This window comes from Eptesicus fuscus, chromosome 1, assembly GCF_027574615.1.
Source record: "Eptesicus fuscus isolate TK198812 chromosome 1, DD_ASM_mEF_20220401, whole genome shotgun sequence".
NCBI lineage: Eukaryota > Metazoa > Chordata > Mammalia > Chiroptera > Vespertilionidae > Eptesicus > Eptesicus fuscus.
This window is the reverse complement of record NC_072473.1, coordinates 134,906,997-134,931,580: the sequence shown is the minus strand read 5'-3', so window position 1 is coordinate 134,931,580 and position 24,584 is coordinate 134,906,997. Positions and strand designations below refer to the sequence as shown.

General features: G+C 53.6%; 1 non-coding gene across 1 annotated transcript; it reads left to right on the top strand.

Annotated features, from left to right (window-relative positions):
• Positions 1-212: 212 nt before the first annotated feature.
• On the top strand, positions 213-373 carry LOC114226900 (U1 spliceosomal RNA). Its single transcript, XR_003613012.2, has one exon. It is a non-coding gene; the product is annotated as a U1 spliceosomal RNA (small nuclear RNA).
• Positions 374-24,584: the final 24,211 nt, after the last annotated feature.

The following is a 24,584-nucleotide window of genomic DNA, read 5'->3' as shown; positions in this document are numbered from 1 at the left end:
GCCTCAACTTGTGGGTTTGATTGATACCTCACTGGCCAGAACTTGGACATGTGTCCTCCACCCAGCTGCAAGGGCATCTGGGAAGAGGATCACTTTAGTTTTTCAGCTTCTGCGGTAGAAGCTCCTGGAAAAGAGGGTCGGGAATGATTTGGGCGTGGCCATTGAATTGTGTGCCATAATATTGTTCTGTCAGATAAAGAAACTGGATGCCAATACTTACCTGGCAGGGGAGATGCTATGATCAACAGGGTGGTTTCCCAGGGCGAGGCTCATCCACTGCACTCCGGATGTGCTGACCCCGGCGATTTCCCCACATGTGGGAGACTCGCCTGCATGATCTGTGGCAGTGGGAGACTGTGTTCATGCTCTCCCCTAAGGGGGCAAAAAAGCAACTGGACACAACAGCTTCTCAACTCCTTCCCAGCTGGGCTTGTGTGGGCAGGGCCTGGCGAGAGGCTGCAGGCCTCATGGGAAAAAGCATGCCAAGGGCTTTGTCATCCTGAAGGCTGGCGTTTGAATAACAAGCTGTGTGGCCTTGGGTAAGTCATTTAACATCCCCTGAAGCCCACTGGCTTCATGTAGGAAATGCGGATACTATTCCCTTCTTGAGAGTCTTCGGAGGGTCAGTCACATGTCAGGTTCCTAGCACAGAGTTGGGCAAATGGCATCTGAGTCCCTCCAGCTTTCCCCTGGGCCGGGAACCGCCCCTCTCTCCCTCTCCTCCAATCACTGTGGCGGCCACTAATGATGCAGATCAGACGGGAGCCCCTGAGGTAGCAAACTAATTGGTCCTGATGGAGATCAGTTGGGCTAACCAGGCAGGCAGCTCAGTGTGGGCAGAGGCCACCTCAGTGGGTATTAAACATGCACCAGACAGTATAGTGAATGTGCTGGCAACGCTTGAATCAGAGCTGGTATCATGCAGATGATGTGCAGTGCCTAGCCTGGGTGGCTGCCACTAAGTTGGCACCAGAGGTGGTACCCTGCGCCTGCCCGGAGCCAAGAAGTGCCTCCCAATGCAAGACAGGATATGGTTTCTGGAGAGAGGGCCCACGTGCAGCGCTTTAAAGTGTCTTAAAATAGAGCTAAAAGGGCTGTCAGCGAGCAGCTACCGAGGGCTTTTCCCTCTCCGGCGGGAGGTTGTGGTGCTCCTGCCACAAGCTGGCCCCCTTGCCAGGACCGCTTAGCAGGACTGGCTCGTGTGGAGGAAGCGGGGCCTTTGATGACACCAGCTGGTGACTCAGAGCTGAGCGAGGCTTGGAAGCACTAATTGAGCAGCTTAGACAGGGCAGCTGGGGCTATTGTCTGCCTTCTGGGGACCTATGGTTTAGGCCCTACTGTGGGCTGAGCTGCGTCCCTCCCCCAGTTCATACCTCAAAGCCCTAACCCTCGTTATTTCAGAAGGTGACTGTATGTGAAAATCAGACTCCGAGGAGGTGGTTGAGTTCAAATGAGGTCATATGGAAGGGCTCTACCCCAATCTGACTGTTCTTTTTTTTTTTTTTTTTTTTTTTTAATATATTTTATTGATTTTTTACAGAGAGGAAGGGAGAGGGAGAGAGAGTTAGAAACATCGATGAGAGAGAAATATCAATCAGCTGCCTCCTGCACACCTCCTACTGGGGATGTCCGCAACCAAGGTACATGCCCTTGACCGGAACCGAACCTGGGACCCTTGAGTCCGCAGGCCGGGGCTCTATCCACTGAGCCACACTGGTCAGGGCTGACTGGTGTTCTTATAAGAAGAGAGGACACAGACACCCACAGAAGGAAAATCATGTGAAAACACAGAGAGAAGGCGGCCGTCTCCAAGCCAAGGAGAGAGGCCTCAGAAGATCTTGGACTTCTAGTTTCTAGAACTGTGAGCCGATACATTTCTTTTGTTTAAGCCCCCCAGCCTGTGGTTCTTTGTTATGGCAGCCAGAGGTGACTAATGTGGGTATTTCAACCCCATTCTAGCCATTCCTCCTGGAAAAGAAGAGCGAAGGAGAAGGATACCAGTTTGAGTTGATTGGCGTTTATCATCCATCTTCTCATGTGTATAAACTGCCACATGCGTGGTCTCTATTATCATCATAAAATATTAATAATAATAACAATAGCCAATAGGCGCCAATTGTGGCTAACAGTGGGGTCTGAAGATTGAACACTTAGGGGGACTCTCCTTAAGAAAAAGAACACAAAATTGCAAATATAAAACCTAGTATAAGAGTAAATGTTTAAATGAAAAAAAAAATAAGTTGCAATAATTAAAGGTTCATGAAGACTTCCAATTTCACAAAATCCAAAAAATATATATAATATTTTTATTAATCAACTGTCTCATCCTTTTTTTCCTACATTTTTGGGCTGCACGGCTTTGGCTTCCGGCCGGACACAGAGTGACATTTTAAAGCATCTGTAGATTTTTCTGTTTGTTTTTGGCTACTACAAAGTTGCTCCTCTTTGAATTTGGGTCTGATGAGTAATTCTAAAAAAAATACACAAAATTGACATGCAGTTAAGGTGTACATATCGAGCTGCCTAATAAAATTAAACTGCTCTTACGCTGTCCACGTTGGTGTGCTGCTGGGCACGTGGGCTTTGTGCTGGAGTACTCATTTCTTCAGGCAGTTTGGGTGCATCAGGAGCAATTTTGTTTGCCGTTTTTTCTGGATCCACCGGACTTCAAGCCAAGATGCGGCAGCTATGCTGAAATGCAATCTGGAGGCCGGGGCCCCGAAGCCTGCCTGCTCTCCGCACACGCGTGCTTGTGTTCGTCGGATTGCTACAGTCTCGTGCCCAGCAAACACATGAATTCTGATAAATCTTATCGTGTGCAATTGCCATCAGAAAAGAAATAAAACTAGCTGGTGCGTTATTAATTGCATACACTGCATTCTCGAGTATATTCTTGACAGAAGCTAATTTCCATCGTGACTAGGCATCGATGAGCATGGGATTCGTCGTTTACAATTTCCCACATCTGGTGACGGGAAGATTTCCCCCAGACGAGCTCCTGGCTCCGTACATTTCAAGCTCCGTTTCTCTCCGCTTCCCACAGACTTTGGGGGCTGGGAGCCAAAGGGCATATATATTTTTTAAAATATATTTTTATTGATCTCAGAGAGGAAGGGAGAGGGAGAGAAACATCCATGATGAGAGAGAATCACGGATCAGCTGCCTCCTGCACGCCCCCTACTGGGGATCGAGCCCGCAACCCGGGCCTGTGCCCTGACAGGGAATCGAACCCTGACCTCCTGGTTCGTAGGTTGACGTTCAACCACTGAGCCACGCAGATCGGGCCATTGCTGATGTTTTAAGTCACTGAGTTCTGGGGTGACTTCTATGTCGCCATAGATACCCAGGACAGACACAGTTATATTTTGAAATGACCTCTGGTGTGAACCGTCAAGTTCGGCCCAGAGGGGAGTAGGAGTGTCCCCAAAGTCATCGCGTGTGGCGGCAAGCACCGGCTTCGCATGGACGTGGCGACAAATCATACACACACACGCCCTTCAACAAAAACTGATGCTATCGCACTTCCACTTCCCCTTGGCCAGGCCGCAAACATGGCCGTGGCTGCTCTCATGCTGCCCAGCCGAGGGGAGGTGTGGTGGAGGGAAGTCCGACCGGAAGCGGGCAGCGGTCTGTGTACAATGAGTAAGCGCTCCACCCCGGGCCCTGGGGAGAGACCAATGCGAGCGAGGGCCCCGGAGCTTAAGCCAAGTTCACAGTCAATCTACTTCCGCAGCCATAGTTATTAAACGCTCACCCTTCGGGGCCTGGGCTAAGCCTTCTACATGAAGGGACCTATGGGAGCTGAAATCATGACCCTATAGGTGGGTGCTATTCTTTTTTTTTTTTTTAAATATATATTTTATTGATTTTTTACAGAGAGGAAGGGAGAGGGATAGAGAGCTAGAAACATCGATGAGAGAGAAACATCGATCAGCTGCCTCCTGCACACCCCCTACTGGGGATGTGCCCACAACCAAGGTACATGCCCTTGACCGGAATCGAACCTGGGACCTTTCAGTCCGCAGGCCGACGCTCTAGCCACTGAGCCAAACCGGTTTTGGCAGTGGGTGCTATTCTTACCCCCATTTTACAGATGAGAAAACAGAAGCTCAGTATAATTCAGATACGTTCAGCCCCGGCCAGGTGGCTCAGCTGGTTAGGCCCTAACCGTTAGAGCATCGTCCTAATACACCAAGGTTGTGGTTTCCATCTCGTCAGGTCACATGCAAGAAGAAACCAATGAATGCCTGGGTGGAACAACAAATCTCCCTCTCTCTCTCTCTGTCTCTCAAATGGTTAAAAAAATAATGCAAATACGTTCAGCATGCACTTATTGAGTTTTTACAACTAAGAACTTGGTGTGTTTTCTTACACGCACAAAGGACCTGCAAATCTATCGAGCTACCCACAACGCTCGGGCACCGTCCTTCTGTCTGTGTTACCGAGACGCGCCTGAAATCTGGCCAGTGGACTGAGACACGGAGTTTTCCCTTTCCGTTCACTCAAACGCCTTCAGACGTAACGAGCCGCACGGGGCCGTCTATTGGACAGCCCGGAGCGAGAGCTGTTCCCTGGGAACGCCTGCAACTCTCTGCCTGGGTGAGTTAAGGGGCACCTCCCCCCCCCCCCCCCCCCCGCCCGCCTCCGTCTCACTAACAAACTGCTCAGGTGCCGCCTTACCCCTGGGTTGGGGGACGCTGAGACGGCTCCCCGGGGCCCCAGGTCTCCCAGTTGCTCACATACACAGACACGACACTGTATTGGCGGCCCGTCCCTGTTCGCTTCGCTCCCGATAAACCACTTGCACTTGGATCTGTCTCAGGGTTCGCCGCTGGGTATTTGCACTCCCACTTTTATTTATTTATTTTTAAAATATGTTTTTATTGATTTAAGAGGGAGAGAGAGAGAGAAACATCAATGATGAGAGAGAAGCATGGATCGGCTGCCTCCTGCACACCCCACACTGGGGATGTGCCCTGACCGGGAATCGAACCGTGACCTCCTGGTTTATAGGTCAATGCTCAGCCACTGAGCCACACCGGCCAGACCCTTCCTTCCTTCCTTCCTTCCTTCCTTCCTTTCTTTTTCTTAAAAATTTTTTTAATTGATGACAGACAGGAAGGGAGAGGGAGAGAGAGAGAAACATCAATGATGAGAAGGAATCATGGATCGGATGCCTCCTGCACGCCCCACACTGGGGATCGAGCCTGCAACCTGGGCTTGTGCCCTTGACCAGGAATTGAACCTTGACCTCCTGGTTTATAGGTCAGTGCTCAACCACTGAGCCACGCCGGCTGAGCCACTTTTTTATTACTGTTTTTATTGATTTTAGAGAGAGAGGAAGGGAGAGGGAGAGCAAGATCGAAGCATCACTGATGAGAGAGATGGCCTCCCAGCCTGGCCCCCCTCGCTTCCTTGTAGAATATTCCTGCTGGACAGTTCAGCCAATGGGCTGGGACGAATGGAAGCTGCTTGGTTTTGTTTCCCAAAGGGTCGGCGCAGCCTGTCCGACCACGGGACCGAGCAGCTGTGGCCAGGCTTTCTCTGTCGCTTCACTCGGGACCCCTGGGAGGTGGGGGGCAGTGGTCTCCTGAAAGGGGAGTTGAGGGGGCCCTCCGTCTGGCTGAAGGGCCCGGCCCACTGGCTGCAGAGCTGACCAACCAAGGAAGCATGACCGGGCTGAACGGGAACATTTGGAGCCGGTGTAATTGCTTCTGTAGCTTTAATTGCTCATTCATCATGCTAACAGGCCCAGAGTACTGATCGTTTGCGACGCGCTCAGTAATTAAAAGACCAGGGGCGAGGTGGGGAGCGCCGCGCGGTGGGGTGAAATGAGGTGAACCAAAGCCCCAATGCACAGCCCAGGCGGCTCGTCCCGTTTCTGACTCGGAACTAAGGCTGAGCCCACACCAGCGCTTCACAGCTGCCGCGGGGGCCCCGGAGCCCCCCGCTCCCGGCCCCCCCGGGGGAGGAACCTGGCCCCACAGCCCTTTTCAGTTTGCAAAATCCTCCCGCCCGCACCGTCCCGGCGGCTGCTAGACCGCCCCCCCGGGGGAAGAACAGGCGGCGGAAACGCGTTGCCCGGCATCACACAGGCGGCAACCAGTGGAGTGGAGACCGAGGCCACGCCGGGCCGGTGTGGCTCAGTGGTTGAGCGTCGACCTATGAACCTTCAATTCCCGGTCAGGGCACAGGCCCGGGTTGTGGGCTCGATCCCCAGTGCGGGGCGTGCAGGAGGCAGCCGATCCATGATTCTCTCTCATCATGGATGTTTCTCTCTCTCTCCCCTCTCCCTCTCTCTGACGTCAATAAACATATATTAACAACAACAACAACAAAGCCAGTTTCTTGGGAGGTGAGAGGGATGCGGAAGGGCTGGGGGAAGTGGGCCAGGGAGGGGGGCGGAAGACAGAAGGCCTGCTATGACACTTGTCACCTCTCTGGGCAACGTCAGCTCAATGGCACTGGGAGCCTCGAGGAGACAGCGCAGGCTGTGGCCCGTTCATGTCACCCACGGGGGAGGGTGCTGGCGATCATCCTCCCACTGCCCCGGACGTGAGGGTGGGAACTGTGTGTCACTGTCACTGTCACGCATCCTGCAGGGCAGGGCAGACTGCAGCCCAGAGAGCAAGTCCCGGGCACGGAGCTGCAGCCCCCGGCGCTTGTGGGTGTCGCTGTGTGCACTGCAGCGGGGGGCCCTCAGGGACACGGGCGGGATGGGGCCGTGTCCCCACAGCGGGCATCTGGCCCTGGTCACAGGGGAGGCTCCGAGCGCCCCGGGCCCGGCCATCAGGCAGCTCGGCTGCTCCTTAAGCAATTTGCAAGTTGAAATAGTATTAGCGCTCCCCCAGGAGTTACGTCTGGATTTATTCCCCTCCTCGGTTTCCTCTTCTCCTCCCACTAATGGGGCGCATCGCTGGGCTCTGAAAGCCAAAGGAAACAGCCGCCGCCAGTGGGGTGCAGTCAGCGGGGAGGCGCTAAGAAGAACCTGAACCCTGTGATGCGCTCCATTCTTTCCAACCGCAATTCAAGAGCATCATTCTGGCCCGGCCAGGGTGGCTCAGTGGTTGAGTGTCGACCTGTGAACCAGGAGGTCACGGTTCGATTCCTGGTCAGGGCACAGGCCTGGGTTGTGGGCTCCATTCCCAGTGTGGGGTGTGCAGGAGGCAGCCGTCCGCGATTCTCTCTCATCATGGATGTTTCTCTCTCTCTCTCCCTCTCCCTTCCTCTCTGAAATCAATAAAGATATATTTTTAAAAAAGAACCTCATCCCTGTTCCCAGGGCAAGACACAGACAGGTGACGTACACATGCCCAGCCCCTCCCAGAAAATGAACCCAGGATCCCCTAGTGTGATGACCAGGATTCTACAATGTTCTCTCCCCATCAAGAAAGCACATTGGAAGGCAAGTGAGTGAGAGCGATGTTATTACAGGGATAACCTTGAATGTATTCTAATTTATTTAAGCAAATAATTTGAGATTTATGTATTTTATCGTTAATAACACATTCTGTGCGAGGCAACTCACAGCGGATGGAGACATATTCCTTGAGGACCACTATCCATACCATCAAGAAGAAATGTTTGCTTTCCTGGCCTCAAGGGCAGCAAATGACTTGCAAATGGATTATTTGCACGCATGACCAACTTTCCATCAGTTGATCAATAAATCAATCAGCAAATATGGATTGAGTGTCTACACCACGCCAGGCATCGTGGGGATTTATTATAAATATGAACATGGCCCCTGAGCACACAGGGGTTCCCTGGCCCGGGAACCACCTCTGTGATATGATCGTCACCTCTGCCAAGTCCGAGCCCCCTTCCTGACAGCTGGCAGGGAACCCCTTTGCTTCCCATCACCCTCACAGGGGTCTTTTCTGCTCTTTCTCCCCTAATGTCTAGCTCTTGTTTCTTTAATATATATAATTTATTTTACTGATTTCAGAGAGGAAGAGAGAAATAGACACATCAATGCTGAGAGAGAATCGTGGATCAGCTGCCTCCTGCATGCCCCCCACTGGGGATTGAGCCTGCAACCCGGGCCTGTGCCCTGAATCAAACCATGACCTCCTGGTTCATAGGTCGATGCTCAACCACTGAGCCACACCGGCTGGGCTAGCTCTTGTTTCCTTAGAACATTCTTTGTTTTTAAGTTCCCTCCCTTCCTTCCCTTTCCCTCCACACTCACTTTTTAAAAAATATACATTTTTATTGATTTCAGAGAGGAAGGGAGAGGAAGGGAGAGAGGGAAACATCAATGATGACAGGGAATCATTGATTGGCTGCCTCCTACATGACTGACCAAGCCGAGACTGGGCCTACAACCCGGGCATGTGCCCTTGACTGGAATCAAACCTGGGACCCTTCAGTCCGCAGGCTGACCCTCTATCCCAGTGATGGGCAACCTTTTGAGCTTGGTGTGTCAAACTTCGCCAAAAAACTGAGCATAACTCGGGTAGTGTGTCACTTTGAGGAAAAAACATTATTTCGCAAATGTTTCATCCTCAGGAGCAGCAAATGTTTCATCCTCGGCATGCGGCCGTGTGTCATTAGAAATGGCTACGCGTGTCAGTGCTGACACGCGTGTCATAGGTTCGCCATCACTGCTCTATCCACTGAGCCACACCGGCTAGGGCCACACTCACTTTTAAGAATGTGGCCCACAGACTAAGCCACACCCTTGGCATCCCTGGACTGGAAGGACGTGAGGGCTGCCCCAAGCCAATCCCCTCACCACTCCTCTCTCACAGATGAGGAAACCGAGGTCCAGAGGGGTCCGATCAAGAAGACTCCAGCCGAAGTTCCGCAGGTCAGAGAAAAGACGAAAGCCACGTGGTTTAGGGAAAGGCCCTCACCGCTTCCCATCCCTTCCCCCGGCTGGAGAGGGAGCTTACAATCCCCCCCCATTCACCTCGCCGACACTTCGGGGCTGACAGATCACAACACGCCGAGGGGGTGTGTGGCCGAGGCCGGCGGTGTCGGCGCTGCGGCCGGACCGTGTTGAACAGGCTAACCCGGGGAGGGAATGAGCGCACGTCAGGAAATTAATTATAGACGTTTAAAAAAATGACTGTTTACGTTGAAAGGAAGGCCTCGTATCCTGCACAATTTCAGGAGAAGTCGTGTTTGGGAAAAATATTAATATTCAGAGCTGTGTTGATTAGCTTCACTCCTGTTGCTAAGCAACAGGGTCCTTTGTAGCCTCTGCGGTGTTGTGTGGGGGTGGGGGTGGGGCCGGGGAGGGGAGGATTAGGGGAGGAAACACATCACAGTAAATTATTCCGCTGGTTCAGCCAATTCTGAAGTTGCCTCAAAAAAAAAGAATCTAGTCCTTTAAAAGCTCCGCGATGATTGTTGTTGGACGAGGCGAACCGGAGCGGGACCCAGAGCGCCCCGCTCACCCGCTCACCCGGGACTTGAGTTTCAGGTTTGGCGAGACGGGTGTTTACCAGGTCGGGGCTGAACCGCACGTGGCCTGGCCGGGCCTCACCGCGCTGACGTCACCCCGGCCCAGCAGGGCGGCCTGCCAGCCGGGAGGGGGGGTCGCAGGATCAGATGGTCCCTCTCCTGCAGTGGCCTGGGGCCTTTCTGGGGAATTCTAGCACTTGAGTGGGGGCCATCCTGGACAGGCAAGCCAAGTAGCATGTTTTCTGCACCAAAATGGACACTCATGAATATTCGAAATTCATTGAAAATCCAAGCCCTGGCCGGTGTGGATCAGTGGATAGAGCGTCGGCCTGCGAACTGAAGGGTCCCGGGTTCAAGTCTCAGTCAGGGCACATGCCAGCTGTGGGCTCGATCCCCAGTGTGGGGCATGCAGGAGGCAGCCGATCCAAGATTCTCTCTCATCATGGATGTTTCTCTCTGCCTCTCCCTCTCTCTTCCTCCCTGACATCAATAAAAATATATATTTAAAAAATAAAAGTCAAACAACCCCCGTTTTATTGGCTTGTGGGTCTCTGGGGCAGGGGTGCAGGCAGGGCTCAGCTGAGTGATCTGTTGCCCCTGTGGCATCCCCGGAGGCCACCCTGTGGCAGGCGGGCTGGGCTGGCAGGTCCTAGCTGGCTTCGCTCACACATCTGGTGCTGCGGTGGGGACAAGCCATGCCTGGAGCGTCTCCCCAGCCAACTTCCTACATAGTGACCAGCTTCTCCCACCGCAACTGTCCCCAGAGAGCCAGGCGGGAGCCCACTTGGACCCCAAATCTTGATAGGAGGGGGAGGGAAGAATTCTAGAGCCCTGCTTTACTGACTTATTTTAAATATTTTTAAAAATTGATTTCTAAGAAGAAGGTACAGGGAGAGAGAGAGAGAAACATCCATGATGAGAGAGAATCATGGATCGGCTGCCTCCTGCGCGCACGCACACACACACACACACACACACCCTCCCCCCACCCTGCCTCGGGGATCCAGCCCTCAACCCGGGCCTGTGCCCTGACTGCGAATCGAACCGTGACTTCCTGGTTCATAGGTCGATGCTCAACCCCTGAGCCACGCTGGCCGGGCTAGTTCACTTATTCTGTCGCAGGCGATTGAGTTTGAAATGAGGAAGATCTCACACGCACGTCCTGAGAAAGGCCTGCTGAGAGCTGTGCCACGGGGAGGGGGCCTCCCCCCAGAAACCCGTCCTTGCCTTGGGGCGGGTTAGCGGCTGCGTGGATGAGCAGGTGAGGGCTCCCCAGTCCTGCTGAGAAGATGGCCAATGGCCCAGAGCTTGGCTCCGAAGAGCCCGTGTTGATAATCTGATGTGAGGCGAGGGCAAGGGGCATCATAATGAGATTCTTAATAAAACCCTTTTTCAAAGACTGAGGGTTTAAACACACACACACATACACACACGCACACACACGCGCGCGCACACACACACACACACACACACACACAACGGTGACAAGGAATACAATGTTGTTCCAGCGCATTCAGACATTAGGGGAGTTGAACCCGGACCGGTGAATACCAGCTCCCCAAACTCCCTCCTTCCAGGGAATTCTAAGGGCAGACGTCAGGAGGAGGAGTGAAGACATGCATGAAACGTCAGGGCGGGTGACTCGGGAAGGAGGTCTTTGATGCATTTTGAGTTAATTCCTTGTGTATGATGGGCGCAGGCCTGCGGCCCACACAGGCCCACAGAGGTCACAGGACGTGAGCAGACACAGGCCTTCATCGGTCAGCGAGCCCAGGGTCCAGGCAGACGCCTACTCCAGGGGCAAAACAGGGGGGCCTCGGTCCTACTTTCGTGGTGGCTTCAGTGAGGCCAGAGTTGCTGACTCGTGGCTCCACCGGAGCCCTTCCTGAGGGCTAATGAGGAGGGAGAGCTGCTGGCCTGGGGCGCAGCGGAAAGCTGTGCCTGAGCTCAGCATTAATCCCACCGCCATTAGCCGGGCTTCTCCAGGCTGTTCTGGCTCCTGCGCAAGGGAGGGCGGGGAAAAGGCAGGCTTCCCGCTGCGGTCACCATCACTCTCCCACGGCGGAGCTCTCCGGCCAGGGTGGCAGGTGAATGGCCAAAGCTAGGCCCGGCCGGTGTGGCTCAGGGCTTGAGCATCGACCTATGTAGGAACCAGGAGGTCAGGGTTCGATTCCCGGTCAGGGCACAGGCCTGGGCTGTGGGCTGGATCCCCAGTGCGGGGTGTGCAGGAGGCAGCTGGTCCATGATTCTCTCTCATCATTGATGTTTCTCTCTCTCCCTCTCCCTTCCTCTCTGACATCAATACAAATTTAAAAAAATACAAAATAAAACTGAAGTTACTAATCAACAAAGATTTTTCCTATGGAGGCTGCTCCGAGGCGCTCCTGGTGGGCTGGGGAGGAGCCCCTTTCCACCCTGCTTCCCTCTGACCCCCCACCTTCTCTTCACCGTTCATCCTACACAATTGCTTGAGCGTGACCGCAGGCCAGGCAGGGGCTAGGCGATGCTTTTCCTCCTGTGACCGGTGTGTCCTGCTCCAGACCGCTGCGAAGACCCCCCGCCACCCCCAGGCCCAGCCCTGCCCGCCCGCGGATGGCAAGGCCGGCAGGAAGCAGGCCCCGCCCGAGAGAACAAAGATGAGGGCCCGGAGAGAGGCCGCTGGGTACAGAGCAGGGGCCTCTAAGAGCTCTTCAGGCCCTGGCTGGTGTGGCTCAGTGGATAGAGCGTTGGCCTGCAGACTGAAGGGTTCTGGGTTCAATTCCCGGTCAGGGCACATGCCTGGGTTGCGGGCTCGATCCCCAGTGTGGGGCGTGCAGGAGGCAGCCGATCCGTGATTCTCTCTCATCACGGATGTTTCTATCTCTCTCTCCCTGTCCCTTCCTCTTGGAAATCTATAAAAATATAGATATTTTAAATAGCCCTTCAGCTGCTGCCTGACCTCAGAAATGTGGCTTTGGGGTGGGACAAAGGCCTCTGTGGGCGGCATTGGGACAAACACATAGCAGCGCGGGGATCTGTCATCCCACTCAATGGCAGCTCATAAGGAGCACGGCCTTCGTGGGAGACTCCAAGCGGCCTGGGGTGTACAGAGGGGTCCCCATCACTGTCAGGTGCGGGCCCGCGGGAGGCCTGCACGAGGAGGAGGAGGGGCTGCCGGTGGCCTCCGTCCTGCTTGGCTGGCGCTGGAAGCTCCTGATTAACGTGCAGACGGGAGACAGTTCAGGTCCCCAGGCTCCCGCGGGGCTGGGGGAGGGAACCGCTCCATCACTGTCTCTGCGGGCCAATTAGATGATTCAGCATATTCCCAGCCGCGCGGTGATTTATAGGCAGCGCTGCAGGCCTGACGGGGGTGAGTGATGGGGACGGGGCCCGTCCTCTGCGTGCGTGTGTGTGTGTGTGTGTGTGTGCATGCGTGCGTGTGTGTGTGCGCGTGTACACTTTACACATCACGTACACAGCGCCAGATGGGGGAGAGGAAACATTTGCAGGCCTCTCCCAGCCACGCAGCTTGCTGACGGTCTCTATGGAGAAATTCTCTCGTCCGGTGAAATATTTACCTGCGGGCATCCTCTTTAAGGGAGGAGCATAAAGGGGGGCAGGAGTTTAGGGCTGAGTCCACTTAGTTGTTGGGAGTTAAGAGCTTCAGGGAGCCTGGCCCGTGTGGCTCAGGGGTTGAGCATCGACCTAGGAACCAGGAGGTCACGGGTTCGATTCCCGGTCAGGGCACAGGCCCGGGGTGTGGGCTCCATCCCCAGCGTGGGGCGTGCAGGAGGCAGCCGATCCATGCTTCTCTCTCATCATAGATGTTTCTCTCTCTCCCCCCCAACCCCCCACCCCCATCCCTTCCTGTCTGAAAGCAATAAAATACATTTAAAGAGAGATGACTTGCACGCAGGGGCCGGGCTGCTGCAGATTCCAGGAGCCCTTGAGGAGATGGGCGTAGGGGGTGGGCGTGGGGGGATGGGCGTGGGGATGGGCGTGGGAGTGGGCGTGGGAGGATGGGAGTGGGGGGATGGGCGTGGGAGTGGGCGTGGGGGATGGGCGTGGGGGTGGGGTGGGCGTGGGGTGATGGGCGTGGGAGAAGGAGCCGAGAAGTGTGGGTCCTGGGCCGCCACTGACCTGCACTCCCTACCCAGATACCATCGTGGAAGGACGGGTGAGGGTCCCTGGGGGCTGGCTTGCTGCTTCCTGGGCTGTCACCCCTCGGGCCCCCCCAAAAGGCAGCTGATGTGGCGGAAGCAGGAGGTGGGAGAACCAGCGTCTGAGTCTACCTGCCTGCCCCAGCTGCGGGGGGGAGGGTCGGCCCCGCGCCCTCGGTGGCTCCGGAACCCTGGGCCCCTCAGCAGGGCCCCCACATCCGGGCTGGACCACAGCAGCCAAGTCCCCCTGCCCTTTGCCGGAGGCTGAGCCGCGTCTGTGAAATGGGGCCAGTGGCGCCAACTCCTGGGCCTGCTGACCCAGAGCCTCGCCGCCCTGCCCTCGGGGGCTGATCTGTGTCAGCGGGGCTGGCTCTCCCAGCCAGACGCCCGAAGGGGCTCCCAGTTCTTGCCTCTTCCCCGTCAGGGGTCTGAGAGAGCCTGGCGAGCACTGTGGGGTCCAGCCCCCCTCCGAAAGGGTCAGCCTTGCTTTCTCTCTCCATCCCCTCCCCCTCCTCCTTGTTTCCCGGCTCTGCCCCCACCCCCACCCCACTCCTTTCTTTCTCTCGACCAGCAGTTGCTAAGAGCTCTCTATATATGCATTTGTGCTGTTCCGTTCAAGGTCATGTCTCTGGCAGCTTCTGCATGTGAAACAAATAGCTTCCCTTCTCAGCCCGCGTCATACGGCTGCTTACAGCAGAGAGGAGGAGGGAGGCCACGTATGCATGTGTGTGTATACATGCAGGCTCTCACGTGTGTATATGTGTGGGCATCCACATATGCGCACACATATGTACAGAGGACACCATGTATGCACCAACACCAAAACATGATTCTCCAGCACCTGTGTGAACGAGTGTGACAAGACGCGCTGCTGCCCCCAGCGTGTGACTCTGCCAGCGACACCACCCTGTCCCCCTGGGCTGAGGGCAGAGGGCGGGCCTGCGGCTCAGCAAAGACTCCGCCCCGGCGGTGCTCTCCACAGCTTGAAACCGAACCTTTAGAGATGGGGAAGAGAAGAGCGGGTTCACGGGTTAGAAACCTCACATGGCAAGAATGCCCATTCCCCCCAGAGCAGTCCGGGTATTTAACACAAGTTCCACCACAGCTCCAGCAGGGTTTCCGGTAGGTCTGGCCAACCTGACTCTAAAGCAAAGGGACTAAAATAGCCAAAGTAATTTTTTAAAAATATATTTCTTTATTGATGTCAGAGAGGAAGGGAGAAGGAGAGAGAGAGATAGAAACTTCAGTGATGAGAGGGAGAGAATCATTGATCCGCAGCCTCCTGCACGCCCCCTACTGGGGATGTGTCCGCAACCCAGCATGTGCCCTTGGCCGGAATTGAACCCGGGACCCTTCAGTCCGCAGGCTGACGCTCTATCCACTGAGCCAAAGGCTGGCTAGGGCAGCCAAAGTAATTTTTTGAAAAGAAAAATGCCGGAAACCGAACATTGACACTTTGTAGTTAAATGTGAAAAGGGAATCCGGAAGGCTGGTCAACCTTAATAGCTCTGAATGGTCAGAGCTAGTCACTCATTGTTTAGTTGAGACATTGGTAGTTAAAGAAACTCTCACCTGTTAATCATATGTAAATTTTTGCTGATTGTCTATTGTTGTAATTTCCTGCCTAAAGGATATGGGTGTATCCCAGAACCCCAATAAAAGGGATGGCAAGGCCGGAGCTGTGGCAGTCCTCCCCCTAGAGGTGGACTCCCGCCTGGCCCTCATTTTCCCAAATTGATTCTTTTCTAGCTTCTCTTCACTTTGATTGTGGCCTTCTCCAGAAACCGGACCTGAACGGGATCTCTGAAACACGCGGGATGTGACAAGAGATTCCACAGAAAAAAGGTTGGGGAAGAATCTCACTACTTGATGTTAAGAGTAAATATAAAGCCACAGCGAGACAGTGTGGTATTGGTGGAGGGACAGACACAGATCAATGGGACAGAGGAGAGAGACCAACATAGACCCACCAAAATATGGCCGATTGATTTTTTGAGAAAGACACAAGGCAATTCAATGGAGAAAGGCTAGCCTCTTCAACAAACGGTATTGCAGCAATTGGACATCCATATGCAAAAAAAAAAAAAAAGTGAGCCTCAATATCAACCTCACACCTTATATAAAAACTAACTTAAAATATACTGAGTGGCCAGATTACTATGATCTCTAAATGCATAATAATCTGGCCACTCAGTATATATATATATATTTTAGAGGCCCAGTGCATGAATTCGTGCATCAATGGGGTCCAGCCAGCCTGGCCAGGGGGAGGGGACATGGGCAGTTGGCCGGCCTGCCTGCTGGTCGAACTCGTAGTCGAGGGGACAATTTGCATATTAGCCTTTTATTCTATAGGATAGACACTGAGTGGCCAGATTATTATGCGTTCAGAGATCATAATAACCTGTCCACTCAGTGTAGATCATAGGTACAAATGTAAAGTGTAAGACTGTAAAACTTTTAGATGAGAACCTAGGAGAAAAATCTCCATGACCCAGGGTCAGGCAGAATTCTTAGACCAAAAGCATAGTTGGTCTACACTTCACTTCATCGAAATTGAGAACTTTTGCTCTACCAGACACTGTTGAGAGGATGAAAGAGCAACTTGAAGACTGGAGAACATATTTGCAAATCACGTATGCAATAAAAGACGTGGATACCAAATATATAAGGAATTCTCAAAACTCATTAGTAGGGAAACTAACAGCCCAATTAAAAATGGCCAAAAGACAGGCAGTTCACCAAAGAAGATAACAGATGGCAAATGAACAGAAAGTGATGTCAACATCATTAGCCATTAGGGAATGCAAATTAAAACGATAATGAGATGCACACCACATACCTATCAGAGCGGCTGAAATGGAAACGCCGACCTTATCAGGTGCTGACAAGGATGCAGAGCCACTGGAACTCTCACCTGTTTTCTCAGTTTGGCAGCTTCATATAAAGTTAAACATACAGTTTGGCTCAGTGGCTAGAGCATCGTCCTGCAGACGGAAGGGTCCTGGATTTGATTCCGGTCAAGGGCACATGCCTGGGTTGTGGGCTCGATCCCCAGTAGGGGGCGTGCAGGAGGCAGCTGATCCATGATTCTCTCTCATCATGGATGTTTCTCTCTCTCTCTTCCTCTTTCTTCCTCTCAGAAATCAATAAAAACATATTGAAAAATAATAAATAAATAAATGCGTTAAACATACAATTTCCATATGACCCAGCAATCCCGCCCCTAGGTTAGTTACCCAAGAGAAATGGAAATGTATGTTCACACGAAAATCTGCCCATGAATGTTCATAGCAGTTCTAGTCAACATTACCCCGACCCCAACACAACCCAAATATCCTTCAACACGACGGGAAGCTATTCAGCCATAAAAAGCAATGAACTATGGATATTCTCACCTTGGACGGATCTCAAAGGCATCATGTTGAGCGACAGAAGCCCCTCTTCGACAGCATGTGCGTCACGTGATTCCATTTGTATGCGGGTCTGCAAAAGGCGAGACGCTGGTGATGGACCCGTGCTTGCCAGACATCAAGGGTGGGAGCGGGCTTGAGTACAAAGGGAAGCACAAAGGAGTTGTCTGGGTGAAGGAAGTGATTCAAGTATCCTGAATGAATCTAAGCGTGTTAAAATCCATGGGACTGTACATACACACACGTGCACGCAGGCATACATACACACACACACACACACACACACACACACACACACACACTGAGGTTGGAGGGCGTCCCTTAATGAATGAAACACCCAGCACCATTTGTCTGTTGGGGAGAGCTATGAGTCCTCTCCTCTCTTAAGAAGGGAGATTTGATACATTCACTGGTGTTGGACAGACACTTCCGTTATCTGTAGAAGTTGGAAGCTAAATATTTTGCACAGCTTCCTCCCACCCCTCTGGACGTCCGTGTCCTCCCTGCCACCACTTTAACCAGCCCTGACCCTTCTCTTCCATCACAGTGTGCCCAACCTTTGGGGACCGTCATTTTTAATCCTACGTGGGCCACGTGGTCTCTGTAAGAACCAGCAAATGTATGGACACAACAGGACAGAACGTTCGAAATGTGGACAGACTCCGGGACGCCCGGGGCCCATGGGAGGCCTGCCTCCACCCCCTCCCCCTCCGACAAGGGGACGGCTGCGGTGGGAATGCAACTCCTGATAAACAGATAAGCATATCAGGGCTGGCAGAAATTAGGCCCCTCAACGCAATCAGGCTGAAGATAAAATAGAAATTTAATGAAAATTGAAAATACAATCCATATTATGTAGCCATTAAAAATGATGTTTACCAGGAGTTTGTAATAACATGAAAAATGCTTGTATCACTACGTTGAGCAAGAAAAGAGCAAATTACCAAATTGTGTGTACAGTTGATCACAATGAGACTTTAGAAAAAGATCAGCGTTAACTACACGGGGATGCCGCCGCTGGCTGGCTTTCCGTGGGGGGCAGGGCTTCCCCCGCCTCCTGTACTGTAATCTGGAGATGCCTAGCGTTTCCCACAATGACTGCAACCATCGAATTTAAATTCATCTGCAAACCTAGAAAATAGGGCGTTGGGATTTGATTTTTTAAATGCCGTTCAGAGCCCTGGCGCGCAATGCATTCGTGATCAGATATGTATTCGTCTCCAGTCCTTGGTATAATAAAACTGTGGCTGCCACCCCATCCCCACCCCACAGCAAAGCCTCGCGACACACACAATGTCATCATCTGGACACCCACGTCACTGACAAGTCAGCTTCCTTTGGACAATCTGGCCAAGACAGACACCCCGTAATAAGCCCAGGAAGTGGGAGCTCCCTGCTACTCTGGCTCAGCCTCCTCCATCCCAGCCCCGCCCCCCATGCGCCTCAAACTCGCCCCCTTTGTGTCTAGTGGCCCAGGCTCTCCAGCCCCTGGCCCTGATTGACAGAGCACATCTGTCAATCACAGGCACTGGCATGCTTCCCCTCGGGGCTGAGGCCTCTCCCAGCGCCCCCGCACCCCCGCCCCCCCAGCATCCGCAGGCCTCTCCCAGCGCCCCGCCACCTTCCTTAGCGCTGCGGGCCTGTGGGCCCCTTCGGAGTGCAGACACCATGCCTCCGGATGCCCGCCGTCCAAACGCCACGCTTGGCCCTCTGACCCCGGTCCGCTACAATTTCTGGGCCTCAGCTCAGCGTGGGAAAGGCCAGTGGCACTTTCTAGACGGATCAGGCCCGTCCTCCTACAGGGCCCGAGGTGGCCGGCCGCTGCTGGGGCTGGAACGCGGGCCTGGAGTGCTCACCCCTGGGGGCTGGGCTTGAAAGGTAGGTCCCTGGAGAGGATTCAAGGAAGGGCGCCATCATTCCTTGTTTGTTTTAACATCTATTTGCATTGATGTCAGAGAGGAAGGGAGAGGGAGAGAGAAACATCAATGATGAGAGGGAATCACGGATTGGCTGCCTCCTGCACGCCCCGCCCTGGCACGTGCCCTTGATGGGAATCGAACCCAGGACCCGTCAGTCTGCAGGCCCAGATCTATCCACTGAGCCAAACCGTCTAGGGTGAGCCCCCCCCCCCCCCCGCCCCTACCCTGTTGGGTGGTAGCTCAGTCACTCCTGTTGAGTAACAAACCCCCCCAAAGCTGACGGCTTAGCACAGCCTGGGTACGTTCATGGAGTCTGTGCATCAGGATTTGCACCGGGCAGCTGTCTCTGCCGGGAGATGGCTGGGGCCTGGGCGGGAAGATTAGAAACAGGGATAACAGACGGCGGGGACGGCGGCCATTGGGAAGCTCCGGCCATCACCCTGGCTCTCGCTTGGGCTGAGCCCACTTGAAGGCTGGGCTCAGACGGGTTGTCAACCAGCGCACTTGGTCCAGGCTCCCCTCCCCCCCCCCCCCATGTGACTGACAGAGGCAGGGGAAGGGACAGCGAATGGCTCCCAGGCTGGCCAGCCACAGCCATGAGGCTTCCGCCAGGTCTCCACTCCACGTCCTCGCCCTCTGGACGTCACCTCCAGGGACACTTGTGTCAGAACCCAGCCACCATGCTTTCCTGAGCTTCCAGAAACCAGCTCTGTGCCCTTCCATCCCACTCTGCCGGCTGGCGCGCTTCCTCTCCCCGGGGGCAGAAACCTGGGCTACTCCCCAAGATCCGGCAGCCTCTGCCTCGGCAGGTTCCTCCAGCAAGGCCGCAGATGAAAGAGAACGTGCTGGAACAGGCTGGGCGAGCGGGCAGTGCCCCTGAACAGGGTGCGGAGAGCGTCATTGGTCCAGGGTTTAGAGGGGGCGGGAGAGACGTCTGTTGGCCTAAAGCTACAGAAGCCGCTCTGGAAGGGAAACTGGGTGTGTGTCTGTCAAGCATCGGGGTGACTGCTCAGGGGTGAGTCTCAGGGTGAGTGCTCAGGGGTGAGTGCTCAGGGGACCTTTGGAACCCTGAGAGCGCCCTGCGTTCAGGTGAGTTATTGCTGATGGGTTGCCTCCTGCATGAACCCCAGGGCCCAGGCCGGGGAGGAGCCTGCAACCAAGGGACGTGCCCTTGACCGGAATCAATCGAAACCAAAGCCCCTCTTTCCCTTCACCTTTCCCTTTAACGACTCTCCACCTAAACTTCTTGACTTGCAAACCGCCGATTAGAAACTACGAGCTGCTAATTAATACCAATTAACGGGCTGCTCCCAGGAAATGCTATTTTAAAAGCCCGAAGTGTTTACCTATTGCTGAGTTCAATCGGAAAGGTCATGCCAAGTTTACACAGCTGCCCTGCCGTCCTTCCATTCATCACTTTTCTTTCCAGACTCTTCCTTCCCTTCCGGCTCCTGCACGTGTCACTCTGATGTGTCTTCCCCCCAAGACAGACCCTGCCTTTGTTCACAGCTGATCATCAGCCATCTTTTCTTAAAATGTATTTGTATTGATTTCAGAGAGGAAGGGAGAGGGAGAGGGAGAGAAACATCCATGATGAGAGAGAATCACAGATCGGCTGCCTCCTGCACGCCCCACACTGGGGATGGAGCCCACAACCTGGGCCTGTGCCCTGACCGGGAATCAAACAAACTATGACTTCCTGGTTCACAGGTCACCACCCAACCACTGAGCCACGCCCGTCGGGCAGTTTTTCAGCATCTTTACAGGCGCCCACGCTCTCCCCCTTCAGCTTTGCACTGTGCGCAGGCAAGTGCTCACCCATTCCAGGTAATCACCATTTCCCTGCGGCTGGCGGCCGCTCGCCACGCCTCTTTGCCAAGCTTCTAACCTCCATGCCTGACCTGCTCGGAACAATGTTCCATCTGACGTGGCGCCAGGAGAGGTTCGTTCTCCATCATCGCTCAGTTGTCTCGGGGAAATCACCTCCCCACTGCCAGGCAAGCCCCGCCAGGGATCACGGGGAAGAAAGGCTCGGAAACCCAGGTAAAGAGTTCGAATCAGCCCGGCCGGGCGGGGCTCAGCTGCTGAGCGTTGACCCAGGAACCAGGAGGTCACGATTCAATTCCGGTCAGGGCACAGGCCTGGGTTTCGGGCTCAGACCCCAGTGGGGGGCATGCAGGAGGCAGCCGATCGATGATTCTCTCTCATTATTGATGTTTCTATCTCCCTCTCCCTTCCTCTCTGAAATCAATGAATATAAATATATGAGCTCAAAGCACACCGTGGGGTAAAGAAACTGGAAACACACAGGGGAAGCACCAGCGGCCTGAATCCTGGGGGGGGGGGGGGGGGGGGGGGGGGTTGCTTGCGCTCTCTCTCCGCTCCCTCCATCAGCCTCACCCTCTGCTGCTGTGCTGAGACCACAATTGAGGCTTGAGGTGCACAGACGTCTGGAGGGTGCATGGGGCCATGGCGCGCATGCTCTGTGGGAGAGAGGCGGGGGGGGGGGGGGGGGGGGGGGGGGGGGGTTAGTGGCCCGAGGAGCAGCGGGAGGTGATTTGCATGTCCTGGGCCCAGGACACATGGGGCCAGAAGGAGTCTTGCCAGTGGGTGGCTGGGTACGGAGTGCCTCTCTGCTCATGTATATTTAGTGTCTCATGAATATTTAGTTCCTCAGGTGCCTTCCATATATTTAGTGCCTCATGAATATTAGGAAGCTCATGCTCCTTCCATGTCTTTCTATGTTCACCCATATGCTCTGCCTTATCTGGCTGCCATTGCTCCCAGGTTACTAACTGACTCATCCATGGCCCATTGTATCCATCCCCTCGCTTTCTTGTATGCGGCGGCAGAACTGAACATTCTCAAAAGCGCAGCAAATATATACGACATCAGTTGTAGCAAAAACGAACTTGGTCAGAAGTGCATGCCGCCCAGAAGGGTTTGCAGGACACAGGGCACCTCGGCGCACTGCCCTACCATGCCAGGCACGTTGCGGCGTCTCTCCTGTGATCTGCACAAAGGCCCAGCAAGTAGGCCTTCTTATGCTTATGTACATGTGAGGGCATTGCAGCACAGAGAGGGGCAGACACTTGCTAGAGGTCACACAGCTGGTGAGAAGCACAGCTAGAATTTGGACTCAGACATGCTTTGTGGTCTCTCCGTCAGATCAGGCTTCTGGGCTTTTGTTCAGCTGGGAGGTGGGTGATGTGCTGTATCAGCTTATGCTCTCCATCTTTTTTTTTTTTTTTTTTTAATTTATTTTATTGATTTTTTACAGAGAGGAAGGGAGAGGGATAGAGAGCTAGAAACATCGATGAGAGAGAAACATCGACCAGCTGCCTTCTGCACACCCCCTACCAGGGATGTGCCCGCAACCAATGTACATGCCCTTGACCGGAATCGAACCTGGGACCCTTCAGTCCGCAGGCGACGCTCTATCCACCGAGCCACACCGGTTTTGGCTGCTCTCCATCTTATCACCTCCCAGCACCCACTCTAGTACCCACTTCAGGAACCCCCCTCTGCCTGCCCAGCCCACTGATCTAGCCCAGAGGTCGGCAAACTCATTAGTCAACAGAGCCGAATATCAACAGTACAACGATTGAAATTTCTTTTGACAGCCAAATTTTTTAAACTTAAACTTCTTCTAACGCCACTTCTTCAACAGAGACTTGCCCAGGCCGTGGTATTTTGTGGAAGAGCCACACTCAAGGGGCCAAAGAGCCGCATGTGGCTCGAAAGCCGCAGTTTGCCAACCATGGATCTAGTCTATGTGTGGTTTCTTTTCTTTTTTAAAAATATATTTTTATTGATTTCAGAGAGGGAGGGAGAGAGAAACACCAATGATGAGCGAGAATCATTGGTCAGCTGCCTCCTGCATGCCCCACAGTGGGCATGTGCCCTAAAGGGGAATCGAACCATGACCTCCTGGTTCCCAGGTCAACGCTCAACCACTGAGCCACCACAGCTGGGCTATGTGTGGTTTCCAAAGAGACCATTTAAGAACGCAAATCTGATTCTATCACACCCCCACTTAAACTCTCCAGTGGCTTCCTATTGTTTTCCAAATAAAGGTCCAAACCCGCATCATGACCTGTGACTCACTACGAGGCCTGCAAGGTCTATCCCCTGCCGGCCACCCCAGCGTCTCTTTCACGCTGTTCCCTTTGCTGTCTGCCTTCCAGCCACACACCAATGTTGTGTGAGTTCTCACATACGTCACGTTACCTCCCTTCGCAGGACATTGGCACATGCTGTTCCCTCTGTCTGCAATGCTTTTCCCTTCCTTCTTCGTCGTTTGTAGAGGGCCGCCTGGGAAGGCACATGGACATTCTTTAAATTGTTGTCAGCTGAGCCCGAGGCGACTGGCAGAGCTGAGTCTCAGTTACACCCTCCCCAAGAAGGCGGGGGGGGGGGGGGGGGGGGGGGGGGGGCCGGGGGGGGCGGGGGGGGGGGCTGTTACCAGTTCTGACTTCTTACCTTTGTCCAGGTGTCAGGAGCGGGCTTTAATATGTAAATCCAGGCAAGCACCAGGAATGCTAGGGCCTACTCAAGAATGCAAATAAGCTCCTTTGATCCCAAGTTTTGGTGATACTTCCTGGTATTGGGGTATAAAATAAAGGTGCTGCTTGGGCTCAGGGTCATTGTCGCTGCCTCTTCATCAGAGAGAGTGGCGTCCCACCCGGCTCCCAGCTTGCTTCTATTTCTGTGTCTTGCTTTCTTTCTTTCTTTTATTTCTTAATCCCCAGCTCCACTCAGGAACCGGACTTGTTCCTTTTCTGTGCTGGACGCGGAAAAGAAAGAAACACCTGCACAAAGTTAATGCCCACGAGTCCTTATATCTTAGCGTGTGTATCTCTTCCTCCCAGACGTTCTGACCCCCACAGTCTAGGTCAGTTTCCTAGTTTACAAGTTCTTCCCCTGCGGGTACTGGGGTCCGGTTAGGGTTACATTGGCATTGGGTAATGATCAACAGCCTCCTCCCTGGCCTGTGAATGCTGCGAGATCAGGGACACTCGGCCTGGCGCCCCCTGGACCGCTAGTGCCCTCTCCACAGCTGTGTGTTGTTGCCAGCAATACACATGTTTTTCCTGAGGAGGTGGCCAGAGCCATGAATAAGGAACAACCCATCATGAGGCTCCATCCTCATGACCTAAGCACCTCCCGAAGGCCCCGCCTCCAAATACCATCACATTGGGGGGTAGGGACTCAGCATATGAATTTTGGGGGGACACGAACATTCCGTCCCTTGCAAGTTTACATACCAAATGGGGGAGACAGTATATCATCCGATAAAGAAACAAGTGGATGCCCTAACTGGGTTGACTCCATGGATAGAGCATCAGCCTGCGGCTGAAGGGGCCCGGATTTGATTCCCAGTCAAGGGCACATGCCCAGGTTGTGGGCTCAGTCCCTGGTGTCGGGAGTGCAGGAGGCAGCTGATCAATGATTCTCTCTTATCATTGATGTTTCTATCTCTCTCTCTCTCCCTCTTCCTCTCTGAAATAAATAAATAAACATATACATATACATATATATATATGTGTGTGTGTGTGTGTATGTATGTATGTATATATATATATATATATATATATATATATATATATAAAAGCCCAGTGACTGAACAGCAGAACGACCAGTCAACCAGTCATTATGACGTGCACTGACCACCAGGGGGCAGATGCTCAATGCAGGAGCTG